Genomic DNA, 20,885 nt, shown 5'->3' on the forward strand with positions numbered 1-20,885 from the left:
CAATCAGTGTAAACATGGAAATATCTACACCAATATCTGTAAAAATATGGAAATATCTACACCGCTATCTGTATAAACATGGAAATATCTACACCGCGATCTGCATAAACATGGAAATATCTACACCGCGATCTGTATAAACATGGAAATATCTACACCACTATCTGTATAAATATGGAAATATCTACGCAGCTATCTCTATAAACATGGAAATATCTTCACCGCCATCTGTATAAACATGGAAATAGCTACAAAGTCATCAGTATAAACATGGAAATATCTACACAGCCATCTATGTAAACCTGGAAATATCTACACAGCCATCTGTATGTACATGGAAACATCTACACCGCTAACTGTATAAACATAGAAATACCTACACCGCTATTTGTATAAAGAAGGAAATATCTACACAGCCATCTGTATATACATGGAAATATGTACACCGCTATCTGTATAAACATGGAAATAACTACACCGCTATTTGTATAAACAAAGAAATATCTACACAGCCATCTGTATATACATGGAAATATCTACACCGCTATCTGTATAAACATGGAAATAACTACTCCGCTATTTGTATAAACAAGGAAATATCTACATCGTGATCTGTATAAAGATGGAAATATCTACACCGCTATTTGTTTAAACAAGGAAATATCTACACCGCTATCTGTATAAACATTGAAATAACTACACTGCTATTTGTATAAACAAGGAAATATCTGCACCGTGATCTGTAAAAACATGGAAATAATTACACCGCTTTTTGTATAAACAAGTAAATATCTACACCGCCATCTGTTTAAACATGGAAATATATACACAGACATCTGTTTATACATGGAAATATCTACACCACTATCTGTATAAACGTGCTAATAGCTACACCGCTATCTGTATGAATGTGGAAATATTTGCACTGCTATCCCTATAAACATGGTAATATCAACATCGCGATCTGAATAAACATGGAAATATCTACACCATGATCTGTATAAACATGGAAATATCTACACCGCGATCTGTATAAACATGGAAATATCTACACCGTGATCTGTATAAACATGGAAATTTCTACACCGCCATCTCTATAAACATGGAAATAGCTACACCCCTATAAGTAGAAACATGTAAATATCCACATCGCTATCTCTATAAACATGGAAAAATCAACAACGCTATCTCTATGAACATGGAAATATCTACACGGCCATCTCTATAAATATGGAAATATCTACACCGCGATCAGTATAAACGTGGAAATATCTACACCGCTATCTCTATAAACTTGGAAATTTCTCCACTGCTATCTCTATAAACATCGAAATATCTACACCGCCATCTGTATAAACATGGAAATACTTACGAAGATATCGGTAGAAACATGGAAATATCTACACCGCCATCTGAATAAACATGGAAATATCTACACAGCCATGTGTATATACATGGAAATATCTACACCGCTATCTATATAAACATGGAAATTACTACACCGCTATCTGTATAAACATGGAAATATCTACACCGCCATCTGCATACCCATGGAAATATCTGCGCGGCCATCTGTATAAACATGGAAATATCTACACGGTCATCTGTGTATAGATGCAAATATCAACAACGCCATCTGTATAAACATGGAAGTATCTACACCGCGGTCTGTATAAACATGGAAATATCTAAACGGCTATCTGTATAAACATGGAAATATCTACACCGCTATCTCTATAAACATGGAAATAACTGCACCGTGATCTGTATAAACATGGAAATATTTACACTGCTATCTGTATAAACATGGAAATATATTCACTGCTATTTGTATAAACATGGAAATATCTACACCAATATCTGTATAAATATGGAAATGCCTACACCGCCATCTCTATAAACATGGAAATATCTACACCGCCATCTGTATAAACATGGAAATATCTACACTGCTATCTCTATAAACATGGAAATATATACAATGCCATCTGTAAAAACACGGAAATACCTATACAGTCATCTGTATAAACATGGAAATATCTACACCACCATCTGTATAAACATGGAAATATCTACACCGATATCTGTATAAACATGGAAATAACTACACCGCTATTTGTATAAACAAGGAAATATCTACAACGCCATCTGTTTAAACATGGAAATGTATACACAGACATCTGTTTATACATGGAAATATCTACACCGCTATCTGTATAAACATGCTAATAACTACACCGCTATCTGTATAAATGTGGAAATATTTGCACCGCTATCCCTATAAACATGGTAATAACAACACCGCGATCTGTATAAACATGGAAATATCTACACCATGATCTGTATAAACATGGAAATATCTACACCGCGATCTGTATAAACATGGAAATATCTACACCGTGATCTGTATAAACATGGAAATATCTACAACGCCATCTCTATAAACATGGAAATATCTACACCCCTATCTGTATAAACATGGAAATATCCACACAGCTATCTCTATAAACATGGAAAAATCAACACCGGTATCTCTATGAACATGGAAATATCTACACCGTGATCAGTATAAACATGGAAATATCTACACCGCTATCTCTATAAACATGGAAATATCTACAAAGCCATCTGTATAAACATGGAAATACCTAAACAGTCATGTGTAGGAACATGGAAATATCTACACTGCCATCTGTATGAACATGGAAATATCTGCATAGGCATCTGTATAAACATGGAAATATCTGCACCGCTATCTGTATAAACATGGAAATACCTACACCGCTGTCTCTATAAACATGGAAATATGTACACCGCTACGTGTATAAACATGGAAATATCGCCACTGCTATCTGTATAAACATGGAAATATCTACACCGCTATCTGTATAAACATGGAAAAATCTAAACAGCTATCTCTATAAACATGGAAATACCAACAAAACCATCTGTATAAACATGGAAATACCTACAAAGTCATCTGTATAAACTTGGAAATATCTACACAGCCATCGGTATATACATGGAAATATCTACACCGCTATCTGTATAAACATGGAAATAACTACACCGCTATTTGTATAAACAAAGAAATATCTACACCGCCATCTGTATAAACATGGAAATATATACACAGACATCTGTTTACACATGGAAATATCTACACCGCTATCTGTATAATCATGCTAATAACTACAACGCTATCTGTATAAATGTGGAAATATTTGCACCGCTATCCCTATAAACATGGTAATATCAACACCGCGATCTGTATAAACATGGAAATATCTACACCATGATCTTTATAAACATGGAAATATCTACACCGCGATCTGTGTAAACATGGAAATATCTACACAGCCATAGGTATAAACATGGAAATATCTACACCGCCATCTCTATAAACATTGAAATATCTACACCGTGATCATTATAAACATGGAAATATCTACACCGCTATCTGTATAAACATGGAAATATCTCCACTGCTCTCTCTATAAACATCAAAATATCTACACCGCCATCTGTATAAACATGGAAATACTTACAAAGTTATCTGTATAAACATGGAAATACTGCACCACCATCTGTATAAACATGGAAATATCTACACAGCCATGTGTATATATATGGTAATACCTACACCGCTATCTATATAAACATGCAAATAACTACACCGCTATTTGTATAAACATGGAAATATCTCCACTGCTATCTCTATAAACATCGAAATATCTACACCGCCATCTGTATAAACATGGAAATACTTACAAAGTTATCTGTATAAACATGGAAATATCTACACCGCCATCTGTATAAACATGGAAATATCTACACAGCCATGTGAACATACATGGAAATATCTACACCGCCATCTACATATCCATAGAAATATCTGCGCGGCCATCTGTAAACATGGAAATATCTACACGGTCATCTGTGTATAGATGGCAATATCAACACCGCCATCTGTACAAACATGGAAATATCTGCACCGCTATCTGTATAAACATGGAAATATCTACACCGCTATCTCTATAAACATGGAAATATCTACACCGCTATCTCTATAAACATGGAAACATATACACCGCTATCTCTATAAACATGGAAATATTTACACCGTGATCTGTATAAACATGGAAATATTTACACCGATATCTGTGTAAACATGGAAATTTCTACACCGTTATCTGTATAAATATGGAAATATCTACACCGCTATCTCTATAAACATGGAAATATCTACACCGCCATCTGTAAAAACATGGAAATACCTATACTGTCATCTGTGTAAACATGTAAATATCTACACCACCATCTGTATAAACATGGAAATATCTACAATGCCATCTGTATACACATGGAAATAACTGCACGGCAATCTGTGTATAGATGGAAACATCAACACCGCCATCTGTACAAACATGGAAATATCTACACTGCTATCTCTATAAACATGGAAATATCTACACTGCGGTCTGTATAAACATGGAAATATCTACACCGGTATCTGTATAAACATGGAAATATCTACACCACGATATGTATAAACATGGAAATATATACACTGCTATCTGTATAAACATGGAAATATCTACAATGCCATCTGTATACACATGGAAATACCTACACGGCAATCTGTGTATAGATGGAAACATCAACACCGCCATCTGTACAAACATGTAAATATCTACACTGCTATCTCTATAAACATGGAAATATCTACACTGCGGTCTGTATAAACATGGAAATATCTACACCGGTATCTGTATAAACATGGAAATATCTACACCACGATATGTATAAACATGGAAATATATACACCGCTATCTGTATAAACATGGAGATAACTGCACCGCTATCTCTATAAACATGGAAATATGTACACTGCCATCTGTACGAACATGGAAATATCTACACAGTCATGTGTAGGAACATGAAAATATCTACACTGCCATCTGTATAAACATATCTACACAGCCCTCTGTATAAATATCGAAATATCTGCAAAGGCATCTGTATAAACATGGAAATATCTGCACCGCTGTCTCTATAAACACGGAAATATGTACACCGCTATGTCTATAAACATGGAAATATATCCACCGTTATCTTTATAAACATGGAGATATCCACAGCGCCATCTCTATAAACATTGAAATATCTACACTACCATCTACAAAACATGGAAATATCTAGACAGTCATCTGAATAAACATGGAAATATCTACACCACCATCTGTATAAACATGGAAATAGCTACAATACCATATGTATACACATGGAAATAACTACACAGACATCTGTATAAACATGGAAATATCTACACTGACATCTGGAGAAAGATGGAAATATCTACACCGCTATCTCTATAAATATGGAAATATCTACACCGCCATCTCTATATACCAGAAAATATTTACACTGCCATCTCCATAAAGATGGAAGTATCTACTCCGCCGTGTGTATAAACATGGAAATATCTACACCACCATCTGTGTAAACATGGAAATAACTACACCTCCGTCTGCATGTCCAAGGAAATATCTACGCCGCCATCTGTATAAACCTGGAAATGTCTACACGGCCATCTGTGCATAGATGGAAATATCAACAACGCCATCTCTACAAATATGGAAATATCTACACCGCTATCTCTATAAACATGGAAATATCTGCACTGCCATCTGTAAAAACATGGAAATACCTAGATAGTCATCTGTATAAACATGGAAATATCTACAATGCCATCTGTATAGACATGGAAATATCTACACAGCCATCTGAATAAACATGTAAATATCTACACTGCTATCTCTATAAACATGGAAATGTCTACACCGCCATCTCTTTAAACATGGAGATATCTACAACGCCATCTACATAAAAAAGAAAATATCTACATTGCCATCTATATAAACATGGAAATATCTACACCGCCATCTCTATAAACATGGAAATATCTAAACTGCCATTTGTAGAAAGATGGAAATATCTACACCGCCATCTGTATAAACTTGGAAATATCTACACCGCAATCTGTATAAACATGGAAATATCTACACCGCTATCTGCATAAACATGGAAATATCTTCACCGCCATCTGTAAAAACATGAAACTATCTACATAGACATCTGTATAAACATGGAAATATCTACACCTCCATCTGTATAAACATGGAAATATCTAAACAGCCATCTGTATAAACATGGAAATATCTACACCGCTATCTCCATAAACATGGGAAAACCTGCACCACAATCTGTATAAAGATGGAAGTATCTACAACGCTATCTCTATAAAATGGAAATATATACACCGCTATCTCCATAATCTTGGAAATATCTACACTGCCATTTGTATAAACATAGAAATATCTCCACCGCTATCTGTATAAACATGGAAATATCGCCACCACTCTCTGTATAAACATGGGAATATCTACACCGCTATCACTATAAACATAGAAACATCTACACCACTATCGGTATAAACATGGAAATATCTACACTGCTATCTGTATATACATGGAAATCTCTTCATAGCTATCTGAATAAACATGTAAATACCTCCACCGCTATCTCTATAAAAATGGAAATATCTACACCGCTATCTTTATAAACATAGAAATATCTACACCGCTATCTGTATAAACATGGAAATATCTACAAAACTGTGTAAACATGGAAATATCTACACAGCTATCTGTGTAAACATGGAAATATGTACACCACTATCTGTGTAAAGATGGAAATATCTACTCCTCAATCCGTGCAAATATGCAAATATCTACACCGCTGTCTCTGATACATGGAAATATCTACACTGCTATCTCTATAAACATGGAAATATCTACACCGCTATCTGTATAAACAAGAAATATCTACACCGCTATCTGTATAAACATTGAAATATCTCCACCGCTGTCTGTATAAACATGGAAACATCTACACCACTATCTGTATAAACATGGAAATATATACAACGCTATCAGTGTAAACATGGAAATCTATACGCCGCTATCTGTGTAAAGATGGCAATATCTTCACCGCAATCTGTTCCAAGATGGAAATATCTACACCGCTATCTCTATAAACTTGGAAATATCTGCACCGTTATATGTACAAACATGGAAATATCTACACCGCTATCTCCAAAAACATGGAAATGTCTACACCGCCATCTGTATAAACATGGAAATATCTACACAGCCATCTGTATAAACATGAAAATATCTACACAGTTATCTGTATATACATGGAAATATCTACACCACCTTCTGTAAAAACATAGAAATATCTACGCTGCCGTCTGTAGAAAGATGGAAATATCTGCACCGCGATCTGCATAAACATGGAAATATCTGCACCTCTACCTGTATAAACATGGAAATATCTCCATCAATATCTGTATAAATATGGAAATATCTACACAGATAACTGTATAAACATGGAAATATCTATAACAATATCTGTGTAAACATGGAAATATCTACAGAGCTATCTGCGTAAACATGGAAATATGTACACATCTATCTGTGTAAAGATGTAAATATCTACACCGCAATCTCTACAAACATGGAAATATCTGCACCGCTATCTCTATAAACATGGAAATATCTGCACCGCTATCTCCATAAACTTGGAAATAGCTACACCGCTATATGTATAAACATGGAAATATCTACAGAGTCATCTGTACATACATGGAAATATCTACACCACCATCTCTGTAAATATGGAAATATCTAAATTGCCATCTTTATACACATGGAACTATCTACACAGCCATCAGTATAAACATGGAAACATCTGCAATGCTATCTATATACTCATGGAAATACCTACACCGAATTCTCTATAATCATGGAAATATCTACACCGCTATCTCTATAAACAGGGAAATATATACACCGCCATCTCTATAAGCATGAAAATATCTACATGCCATCTCCATAAACATGGAACTATCTACACTGCCATCTGTGTAAACATGGAAATATCTACACCGCTATCTGTATAAACATGGAAATAACTACACTGCCATCTGTATAAAGATGGAAATATCTACGCCGCTAGCTCTATAAATATGGAAATAACTGCACCACTATCTCTATAAACATGGAAATACCTACACTGCCATCTCTGTAAATATGGAATTATCTACACCGATAACTCTGTAAACATAGAAATATCTACACGGCCATCTCTATAAACATGGAAATATCTACACCGCCATCTGCATAAACATGGAAATATCTACACCGCAATCTGTATAAACACAGAAATATCTACACTGCCATCTGTAGAAAGATGGAAATATCTGCACTACAATCTGCATAAACATGGAAATATCTACACCTCTACCTGCATAAACATGGAAATATCTACACCGCTATCTGTATAAATATGTAAATATCTACACCGCTATCTGTATAAACATGGAAATAACTACAACACTATTTGTGCAAACATGGAAATATATACACAGCTATCTGTGTAAACAAGGAAATATGTACACCGCTATCTGTGTAAAATGGAAATACCTACACCACAATCTGTGCAAATATGGAAATATACACACCGCTATCTCTGTAAGTATGGAATTATCTACACCTCTATCTGTATAAACATCGAAATATCTACACCGCTATCTGTATAAACGTGGAAATATCGAGACTGCTATCTGTATAAACATGAAAATATCTACACCTCTATCTGTATCAATATGGAAATATCTATACCGCAATCTGTATAAACAAGGAAATACCTACTCGGTCATCTGTATAAACATGGATATATCTACACAACTATTTGAATATACATGAAAATATCTACACAGCCATCTGTATAAACATGGAACTATCCACACAGCCATCTGTATAAACATGGAAATATCTACACCGCCATCTGTATAAACATGGAAATATCTAAACCACTATCTGTATCAATATGGAAATATCTACACCGCTATCTATATAAACATGGAAATGCCTACACCGCTATCCGTATAAACATGGCAATATCTACATGACTATCCCTATAAACATGGAAATATAAACACCGCCATCTGTATAAACATGGAAATAACTAAACTTTCATCTATATAAACATGGAAATATCTACACAACTATTTGCATAAACATGGAAATATCCACAATGACATCTGTATAAATATGGAACTGTCCACACAGCCATCTGTATAAACATGGCAATATCTACACAGCCATCTCTATAAACATGGAATTATCTTCACCGCTATGTGTATAAACATGGAAATATCTACACCGCCATCTGTAAAAACATGGAAATTTCTGCACAGTCATCTGTATAAACAAAGAAATATCTACACCTCCATCTGCATAAACATGGAAATATCTACACTACCATCTGTATACACATGGAAATATCTACACAGCCATCCGTATAAACATGGAAATATCTACACCGCTATCTGTATAAACATGGAAATATCTCCACCGCTATCTGTATAAACTTAGAAAAATCTCCACCGCTATCTGTATAAACATGGAAATATCTACACCGCTATTTGTGTAAACATGGGAATATCTACACCGCTATCTGTATAAACATGGAAATATCTACACCGCGATCTGTATAAACATGGAAATATCTACACCGCTATCTGTATAAACATGGAAATATCTACAATGCTGTCTGTATAAACATGGAAATACGTCCACCGCTATGTGTATAAACATGGAAATATCTACACCGCTCTCTTTATAAACATGGTAATACCTTCACTGCTATCTGTATAAACATGGAAATATCTACACAGCTATCTGTGTAAAGATGGATATAGCTACACTACTAACTGAGTAAAGATAGAAATATCTACACCACAATCTGTGCAAACATGGAAATATCTACACCGCTGTCTCTGTAAACATGGAAATATCTACACCACTATCTGTATAAACATGGAAATATCTACACTGCTATCTCTTTAACCATGGAAATATCCTCACCGCCATCTATATAAACATGCAAATATCTACACAGTCGTCGGTAAAAACATGAAAATATCTACACCACCATCTCTATATGAATGGAAATATCTACAATACCATCTGTATACACATGGGAATATCTACAAAGCCATCTGTGTAATCATGGTAATATCTACACCGCTGACTCTGTAAACGTGGAAATATCTCCACCGCTATCTGCATTAACATGGAAATATCTACACCGCTATCTGTATAAACATGGAAATACCTACACCACTATTTCTATAAACAAGGAGATAACTCCACCGCTATCTGTATAAACATGGAAATCTCTTCAACACTATCTCTATAAACATGGAAATACCTACACTGCCATCTCTATAGACATGGAAATATCTACACTGCTATCTGTATAAACATAGAAATATCTACACCGCCATCTCTATAAACATGGAAATATCTACACCGCCATCTGCATGAACATGGAAATATCTACACTGCTATCTGTGCAAAAATGGAAATATCTGCACCGTTATCTCTATAACCATGGAAATATCTACTCCGCTCTATGTATAAACATGGAAATATCTACACGGACATCTGTATAAACATGGAAATATCTACACCGCTATCTGTATAAATGTGGAAATATCTACACCGCTATCTCTATAAACATGGAAATATCTACACTGTATAAATGTGGAAATATCTACACCGCTATCTCTATAAACATGGAAATATCTACACCGCCATCTGTATAAACATGCAAATAACTACACATTCATCTGTATAATCATGGAAATATCTACATCACAATCTTTATAAACATGGAATTAGCTACATTGCCAAGTGTATACACATGTAAATATCTACAATGCCATCTACATAAACATGGAAATATCTTCACTGCTATCTCAATAAACATGTTAATATCTGCACCGCTATCAGTATAAGCATGGAAATAACTCCAACGCTATCTGTATGAACATGGAGATATCTACACTGCTACCTGTAGAAACTTGGAAATATCTACACTGCTATCTGTATAAACATGGAAATATCTACACCACGATCTGTATAAAGAAGGAAATATCTCCACCGTTATCTGTATAAACATGGAAATATCTACACAGCTATCTGTGTAAACTTCGAAATATCTACACCGTTATCGGTGTAAAGATGGAAATATCTACACAGCAATCTGTGCAAAGATGGAAGTATCTGCACCGCTATGTCTGCAAATATGGAAATATCTTCACCGCTGTCTGTATAAACATGGAAATATCTACACATCCGTCTATATAAACAGGAAAATAACTACACAGCCATCTGCATAAACATGGAAATATCTACACCGCCATCTGTATAAACATGGAAATATCAACACCGCTATCTGTATAATTCTGGAAATATCAGCACTGTTATCTCTATATACATGGAAATATCTACACCGCCATTTGTACGAACATGGAAATATCTACATCACTATCTCTATAAACATGGAAATAAATCCTCCGCAATCTGTTTAAACATGAAAATACCTACACAGTCATCTGTATAAACATGGAAATATCTACACCACCATCTGTATAAACATGGAAATATCTACATCACCATCTCTATAAACATGGAAATATCTACATTGCCGTATGTATACACATGGAAATATCTTCACGCCATATGTATAAACATGGAAATATTTACACCGCTATCTGTATAAACATGGGAATATCTACACCGCTCTGTGTATAAACATGGAAATATCTACAATGCTATCTGTATAAACAAGGAAATATATACACCGCCATCTGTATAAACATGGAAATATCTACACTGCTATCTCTATAACCATGGAAATATCTACACCACCATCTCTATAAATATGGAAATATCTACACTGCCATATGTATACACATGGAAATATCTACACAGTCATCTCTATAAACATGGAAATATTTACACCGCAATCTCTATAAACATGGAAATATCTACACCGCTATCTGTATAAACGTGGAAATATCTACACTGCCATCTGTGGAAAGATGGAAATATCTACAACGCGATCTGTCTAAACAAGGAAATATGTACACCGCGACCTGTATAAACACGGAAATATCTACACGGATATCTGTATAAACATGGAAATATCTACACCACGATCTGTATAAACAAGGAAATATCTCCAACGCTATCTGTATAAACATGGAAATATCTACATAGCTATCTGCATAAACATGGAAATATGTACACCGCTATCTGTATAAACATGGAAATATCTGCCACGCTATCTGTGTTAACATGGAAATATCTACATAGCAATCTGTGTAAATTTGGAAATATCTACACCGCTATCTGTGTAAAGTTGGAAATATTTACTCTGCAATCTGTGCAATGATGGAAATATCTACACTGCTATCTCTGTGTACATGGAAATATCTACACCGCTATCTCCATAATAATGGAAATATTTACACCGCCATCTGTATAAACATGGAAATATCTACACCACCATCTGTATAAACATGCAAATACCTACACCGCTGTCTGTATAAATATGGAAATATCTACACCCTTATCTCTATAAACATGGAAATATCTGCACCGCTATCTGTATAAACATGGAAATTTCTACACCTCTATCTCTATAGACATGGAAATATCTACACCGACATCTGTATAAACATGCAAATATCTACACAGTCCTCTGTATAAACCTGGAAATACCTTCACCACAATCTGTATAAACATGGAAATATCTACAACACCATCTGTATACACATGGAAATATCTAGTAATCCATCTGTATAAACATGGAAATATCTACAAAACTATCTCTATAAACATGGAAATATCTACACCGCTATCTGTAGAAACATGGAAATATCTATACCGCTATCTGCATAAACATGGAAATATCTTCACCGCTATCTCTATAAACATGGAAATATCTACACCGCTATCTGTATAAACATGGAAATATCTACATCGCTAACTGTATAAACTTGGAAATATCTACAATGCTATCTGTGTAAACATGGAAATATCTTCCCAGCTATCTGTGTAAACTTTGAAATATCTACACTGCTATCTGTGTAAAGATGGAAATACCTGCACTGCAATCTGTGCAAAGATGGAAATAGCTACACCGCTAACTCTGTAAACATGGAAATATCTACACTGCTATCTGTATAAACATAGAAAAACACCACCATCTCTATAAACATGTAAATATCTACACCGCTATCTGTGTAAACATGGCAATATCTACAACACTATCAGTATAAATGTGGAAATATCTACACCGCTATCTCTAAAAACATGGAAATACCTACACCGCCATCTGTATAAACATGCAAATATTTACACAGTCATCTGTATAAACATGGAATTATCTATACCACCATCTCTATAAACATGGAAATATATACACTGCCATCTGTATACACATGGAAAAATCTACACAGCCATGTGTATAAACATGGAAATATCTGCACCACTGTCTCTATAAACATGGAAATATCTACACCGATATCTGTATAAACGCGGAAATATCTACATCGCTATCTTATAAACATGGAATTATCTCCACCACTATCTGTATAAACGTGGAAATCTCTACACCGCTATCTGAATAAACATGGAAATATCTACACCGCTGTCTGTATAAACATGGAAATATCCACACCGCTATCTCTATAAACATGGAAATATGGACACCGCTATCTTTGGAAACATGGAATTATCTACACAGCTGTGTAAACTTGGAAATAACTACATCGGTATCTGTGTAAGAATGGAAATATCTACACCGCAATCTGTGCAAAGATGGAAATGCCTTCACCGCTATTTCTGTAAACATGGAAATATCCACACCGCTATCTGTATAAATGTGGAAATATCTACACCGCTATCTTTATAAACATGGAAATATGTACAACGCTATCTGTGAAAACATGGAAATATCTACACCGCTATCTCTGTAAACATGGAAATATCTACACCGCTATCTGTATATATATGGAAATATCTACATCGCCATCTGTATAAACATGGATATATCTACAACGCTATCTTTACAAAGGTGGATATATCTACACTGCTATCTGTATAAACATGGAAATATCTACACTGCTATCTGTGTAAACATGGAAGTATCTACAACACTACCTGTGTATACATAGAAATATCCACACAGCTGTCTGTGTAAACTTGGAAATATCTCCAATGCTATATGTGTAAAGATGGAAATATCTACCTAGCAATCCATGCAAAGATGGAAATATCTACAACGCTATCTCTGTAAACATGGAAATATCTACACCGCTATCTGTATAAACATGGAAATATGTACACCGCCATCTGTATAAACATGGAAATACCTACACCGCCATCTGTAGAAACATGGAAATATCTACTCCGCTATCTGTATAAACATGGAAATATCTCCACCACGATCTGTATAAACAAGGAAATATCTCCACCGCTATCTGTATAAGCATGGAAATATCTACACCACTATTTGTATAAACATGGAAATATCTACACCACTATCTGTATAAACACGGAAATATCTGCAACGCTATCTGTGTAAACATGGAAATATCTACACTGCTATCTGTGTAAAGATGGAAATATCTACACCGAACTCTGTGCAAAGATGGAAATATCTACAACGCTATCTCTGTAAACATGGAAATATATACACCGCTATCTGTATACACATGGAAATATCTACACCTCCATCTGTATAAACATGGAAATTCCTACACCGCCATCTGTATAAACATGAAATATCTACACCGCCATTTGTATAAACATGGCAATATCTACACCGCTATTTGTATAAATATGGAAATATCTACACTGTTATCTCTATGAAAATAGAAATATCTACACCGCAATCTGTATATACATGGAAATATCTACACCACTATCTCTGTAAACATGGAAATATCTACACTGCAATCTGTATAAACATTCAAATATCTACACAGTCATCTGTATAAAGATGGAAATATCTACACCACCATCTGTATAAACATGGAAATATCTACACCATCATCTTTATAAACTTGGAAATATCTACATTGCCATATGTATACACTTGGAAATAGCTTAACGCCATCTGTATAAACATGGAAATATTTACACCGCTATCAGTATAAACTTGGAAATATCTACACCGCTATCTTTATAAACATGGAAATATCTACAACGGTATCTGTGAAAACATGGAAATATCTTCACAGCTATCTGTGTAAACATGGAAATATCTACAATGCTATCTGTGAAAATATGGAAATATCTACACCGCAATCTGTGGAAAGATGGAAATATCTACACCGCTATCTCTGTAAACATGGAAATATCTACACCGCTATCTATATAAACATCTAAATATCTACACCGCTATCTGTATACATATGGAAATATCTACATCGCCATCTGTATAAACATGGATATATCTACAACGCTATCTGTACAAAGGTGGAAATATCTACAGCGGTCTCTGTATAAACATGGAAATATCTACACCGCTATCTGTGTAAACATGGAAGTATCTACAACGCTATCTGTGTAAACATAGAAATATCCACACACCTGTCTGTGTAAACTAGGAAATATCTTCACCGCTATATGTGTAAAGATGGAAATATCTACCCCGCAATCTATGCAAAGATGCAAGTATCTACAACGATATCTCCGTAAACATGGAAATATCTACAACGCTATCTGTATAAACATGGAAATATGTACACCGCCATCAGTATGAACATGGAAATGTGTACACCGCCATCTGTATAAACATGGAAATATCTACACCGCCATCTCTATAAACATGTAAATATATACACCGCTATCTGTATAAATATGGAAATATGTACACCACTATCTCTAATAAACATGGAAATATCTTCAACACTATCTCTGTAAACATGAAAATATCTACACCGCCATCTGTATAAACATGCAAATATCTTCACATTCATCTGTATAATCATGGAAATATCTATACCACTATCTTTATAAACATGGAAGTAGCTGCACTGCCATCTGTATATACATGGAAATATCAACACAGACATCTGTATAAACATGGAAATATCTACACTGCTATCTCTATAAACATGTTAATATCTACACCGCTATCTGTATAAACATGGAAATATCTACATCAATATCTGTATAAACATGGAAATAACTCCAGCGCTATTTGTATGAACATGGAAATATCTACACCGCTATCTGTATCAACATGGAAATATCTACACCGCTATCAGTGTAAACATGGAAATATCTACAACGCTTTCTGTGTAAACATGGAAATATCAACACAGCTATCTGTGTGAACTTGTAAATATCTACAGAGTTATCTGTGTAACGATGGCAATATCTGCACTGAAATCTGTGCAAAATGGAAATATATACACCGCTATCTCTATAAACATGGAAATATCTACACCGCTATCTGTATAAACATGGAAATACCTACACCACTATCTGCATAAACAAGGAATTATCTACACCGCCATCTGTATAAACATGGAAATATCTACACCGCTGTCTCTATAACTATGGAAATATCTACACCGCCATCTGTATAAACATGGAAATATCTACACTGCCATATGTATACACATGGAAATAACTGCACAGCCATCTGTATAAACATGGAAATATTTACACCGCTCTCTCGATAAACATGGAAATATCTAAACCGCTGTCTGTATAAACATGGAAATATCTACATCGCTATCTGTATAACCATGGAAATATCTACACCGCAATCTGTATAAACATGGAAATATCCACACCGCTATCTCTATAAACATGGAAATATCTACACCGCTATCAGTATAAAAATGGAAATATCTACAACACTATCTGTGTAAACTTAGAAATATGTACACAGCTATCTGTGTAAACTTGGAAATATCTGCACGGCTATCTGTGTAAAGATGGAAATAGCTGCACCGCAATATGTGCAAAGATGGAAATATCCACACCGCTATCCCTGTAAACATGGAAATATCTACACCGATATCTGTATAAACATGGAAATATCTACAACGCTTTCTGTGTAAACATGGAAATATCAACACAGCTATCTGTGTGAACTTGTAAATATCTACAGAGTTATCTGTGTAACGATGGCAATATCTGCACTGAAATCTGTGCAAAATGGAAATATATACACCGCTATCTCTATAAACATGGAAATATCTACACCGCTATCTGTATAAACATGGAAATACCTACACCACTCTCTGCATAAACAAGGAAATATCTACACCGCCATCTGTATAAACATGGAAATATCTACACCGATGTCTCTATGACTATGGAAATACCTACAGCGCCATCTCTATAAACATGGAAATATCTACACTGCCATATGTATACACATGGAAATAACTACACAGCCATCTGTATAAACATGGAAATATTTACACCGCTCTCTCGATAAACATGGAAATATCTAAACCGCTGTCTGTATAAACATGGAAATATCTACATCGCTATCTGTATAACCATGGAAATATCTACACCGCAATCTGTATAAACATGGAAATATCCACACCGCTATCTCTATAAACATGGAAATATCTACACCGCTATCAGTATAAAAATGGAAATATCTACAACACTATCTGTGTAAACTTAGAAATATGTACACAGCTATCTGTGTAAACTTGGAAATATCTGCACGGCTATCTGTGTAAAGATGGAAATAGCTGCACCGCAATATGTGCAAAGATGGAAATATCCACACCGCTATCCCTGTAAACATGGAAATATCTACACCGCTATCTGTATAAACAAGGAAATATCTTCACCACTATCTCTATAAACATGGAAATACCTACACCGCCATCTCTATACACAAGGAAATATCTACAGGGCTATCTGTATAAACATAGAAATATCTATACCGCCATCTCTATATACATGGAAATACCTACACCGCCATCTGAATAAACATGGAAATATCTACACGACCATCAGTGGAAAGAGAGAAATATCTACACTGCGATCTGTATAAAGATGAATATATCTACACAGCTACCTGTATAAACATGGAAATATTAACACCGCTACCTATATAAACATGGAATTATCTACAAAACGATTTGTATAAACAGGAGATATCTCCACCGCTATCTGTATAAACATGGAAATATCTACACCACCGTCTTTATAAACATGGAAATATCTACACCACAATCTTTATAAACATGGAAATAACTACACCGCCGTCTCTATAAACATGGAAATATCTACACCGCTATCTGCATAAATATGGAAATATCTACACCATTCTCTCTATAAACATGGACATATCTACACCGCTCTCTGTATAAACATGGAAATATCTACACCGTTATCTCTATGAACATGGAAATATCTACACCGCCATCTGTATAAACATGCAAATATCTACACAGTCATCTGTATAAACATGGAAATATCTACACCAACATCTCTATAAACATGGAAATACCTACATTGCCATATGTATACACATGGAAATATCTACACAGCCATCTGTATAAACACGGAAATACTTACACCGCGATCTCTATAAACATGGAAATCTCTACACTGCCATCTGTGGAAAGATGGAAATATCTACATCGCGATCTGTATAAAATGGAAATATCTACACCGCTACCTGTAGAAACATGGAAATATCTACACCGCTTTCTGTATAAACATGGAAATATCTCCACCACGATCTGTATAAACAAGGAAATATCTCCACCGCTATCTGAGTAAACATGAAAATATCTAAACCGCTATCTGGATAAACACGGAAATATCTACAACCCTATCTGTGTAAACATGGAAATATCTACACAGGTATCTGTGTAAACTACGAAATATCTACACCGCTATCTGTGTAAAGATGGAAATATCTACACCACAATCTGTGCAAAGATGGAAATATCTACACCGCTATCACTGTAAACATGGAAATATCTACACCGCTATGTGTATAAACATGGAAATATCTACACCTCCATCTGTATAAACATGTAAATAACTACACCGCCATCTGTATAAACATGGAAATAACTACACCGCCATCTGTATATACATGGAAATATCTACACCACTATCTCTATAAACATGGAAATATCTACACTGCAATCTGTATGAACATTCAAATATCTACACAGTCATGTGTATAAACATGGAAATATCTACACCACCATCTGTATAAACATGGAAATATCTATACAACCATCTCTATAAACATGGAAATATCTATATTACCATATGTAAGCACATGGAAATATCTTCACGGCATCGGTATAAACATGGAAATATTTACACCGTTATCTCTATAAACATGTTAATATCTACACCACTATCTATATAAACATGTAAATATCTACATCGCTATCTGTATAAACATGGAAATAACTCTACCTCTATCTGTATGAACATGGAAATATCTACACCGCTATCAGTATAAACATGGAAATATCTACACCGCTATCAGTATAAACATGGAAATATCTGCAAAGCTATCTGTGTAAACACGTAAATACCTACACAGCTATCTGTGTAAACTTGGAAATATATAAAGAGCTATCTGTGTAAAGATGGAAATATCTGCACCACAATCTGTGCAAAGATGGAAATATCTACACTGCTCTCTCTATATACATGGAGATATTTACACCGCTATCTGTATAAACATGGAAATACCTACACCACTATCTGAATACACAAGAAAATATCTACACCGCCAGCTGAATAAACAAGGAAATATCTACACCGCCATCTATATAAACATGCAAATATCTACACAGTCGTCTGTATAAACATGGAAATATCTACACCTCCAACTCTATAAACATGGAAATATATACACTAGCATCAGTATACACAAGAAAATATCTACACAGCCATCTGTATCAACATGGAAATATGTACACCGCTGTCTCTATAAACATGGAAATATCTCCACCGCTATCTGAATAAACATTGAAATATCTACACAACGATCACTATAAACATGGAAATATCTGCACCGGTATCTGTATAAACATGGAAATATTTACACCGCTATGTGTATAAACATGGAAATATGTACACCGCTATCTCTATAACCATGGAAATAACTACACAGCCATTTCTATAAACATGGAAATATCTACACTGACATATGTATACACATGGAAATATCTACACGGCCATCTGTATAAACATGGAAATATTTACACCCCTATCTCTATAAACATGGAAATATCTACACCGCCATCTGCATAAACCTGGAAATATCTTCACTGCCATCTGTATAAACATGGAAATAACTACACCCGTATCTCTATAAACATAGAAATACATACAACGCTATCTCTATAAACATGCAAATATCTACACCGCAATCTCTATGAACATAGAAATATCTACACCGCCATCTCTATAAACATGAAAATATCTACACCGCCATCTCCATAAACATGGAACTATGTACACCGCCATCTTTTTAAACATGGAAATATCTACACCGCTATCTGTATAAACATGGAAATATGTACACCGCTATCTGTATAAACATGGAAATATCTCTACCGCTATCTCTATAAACATGGAAATAACTACACTGCCATCTCTATACACGTGGAAAAAACTACACGCCCTCTCTATAAAAATAGAAATATCTACACCGCCATCTCTATATACATGGAAATGTCTACAGCGCTATGTGTATAAACAGTGAAATATCTACACAGCAGTCTCTATAAAATTGGAAATATCTACACCGCCATCTCTATATACATGGAAATAGCTACACAGTCATCTTCATAAACATAGAAATACCTACACAGCTATCTGCATAAACATGGAAATATCTACACTGCCATCTGTATGAACATGTAAATATCTACACAG

The sequence above is a fragment of the Pan paniscus genome, chromosome 8 (genome assembly GCF_029289425.2).
Source record: "Pan paniscus chromosome 8, NHGRI_mPanPan1-v2.0_pri, whole genome shotgun sequence".
NCBI lineage: Eukaryota > Metazoa > Chordata > Mammalia > Primates > Hominidae > Pan > Pan paniscus.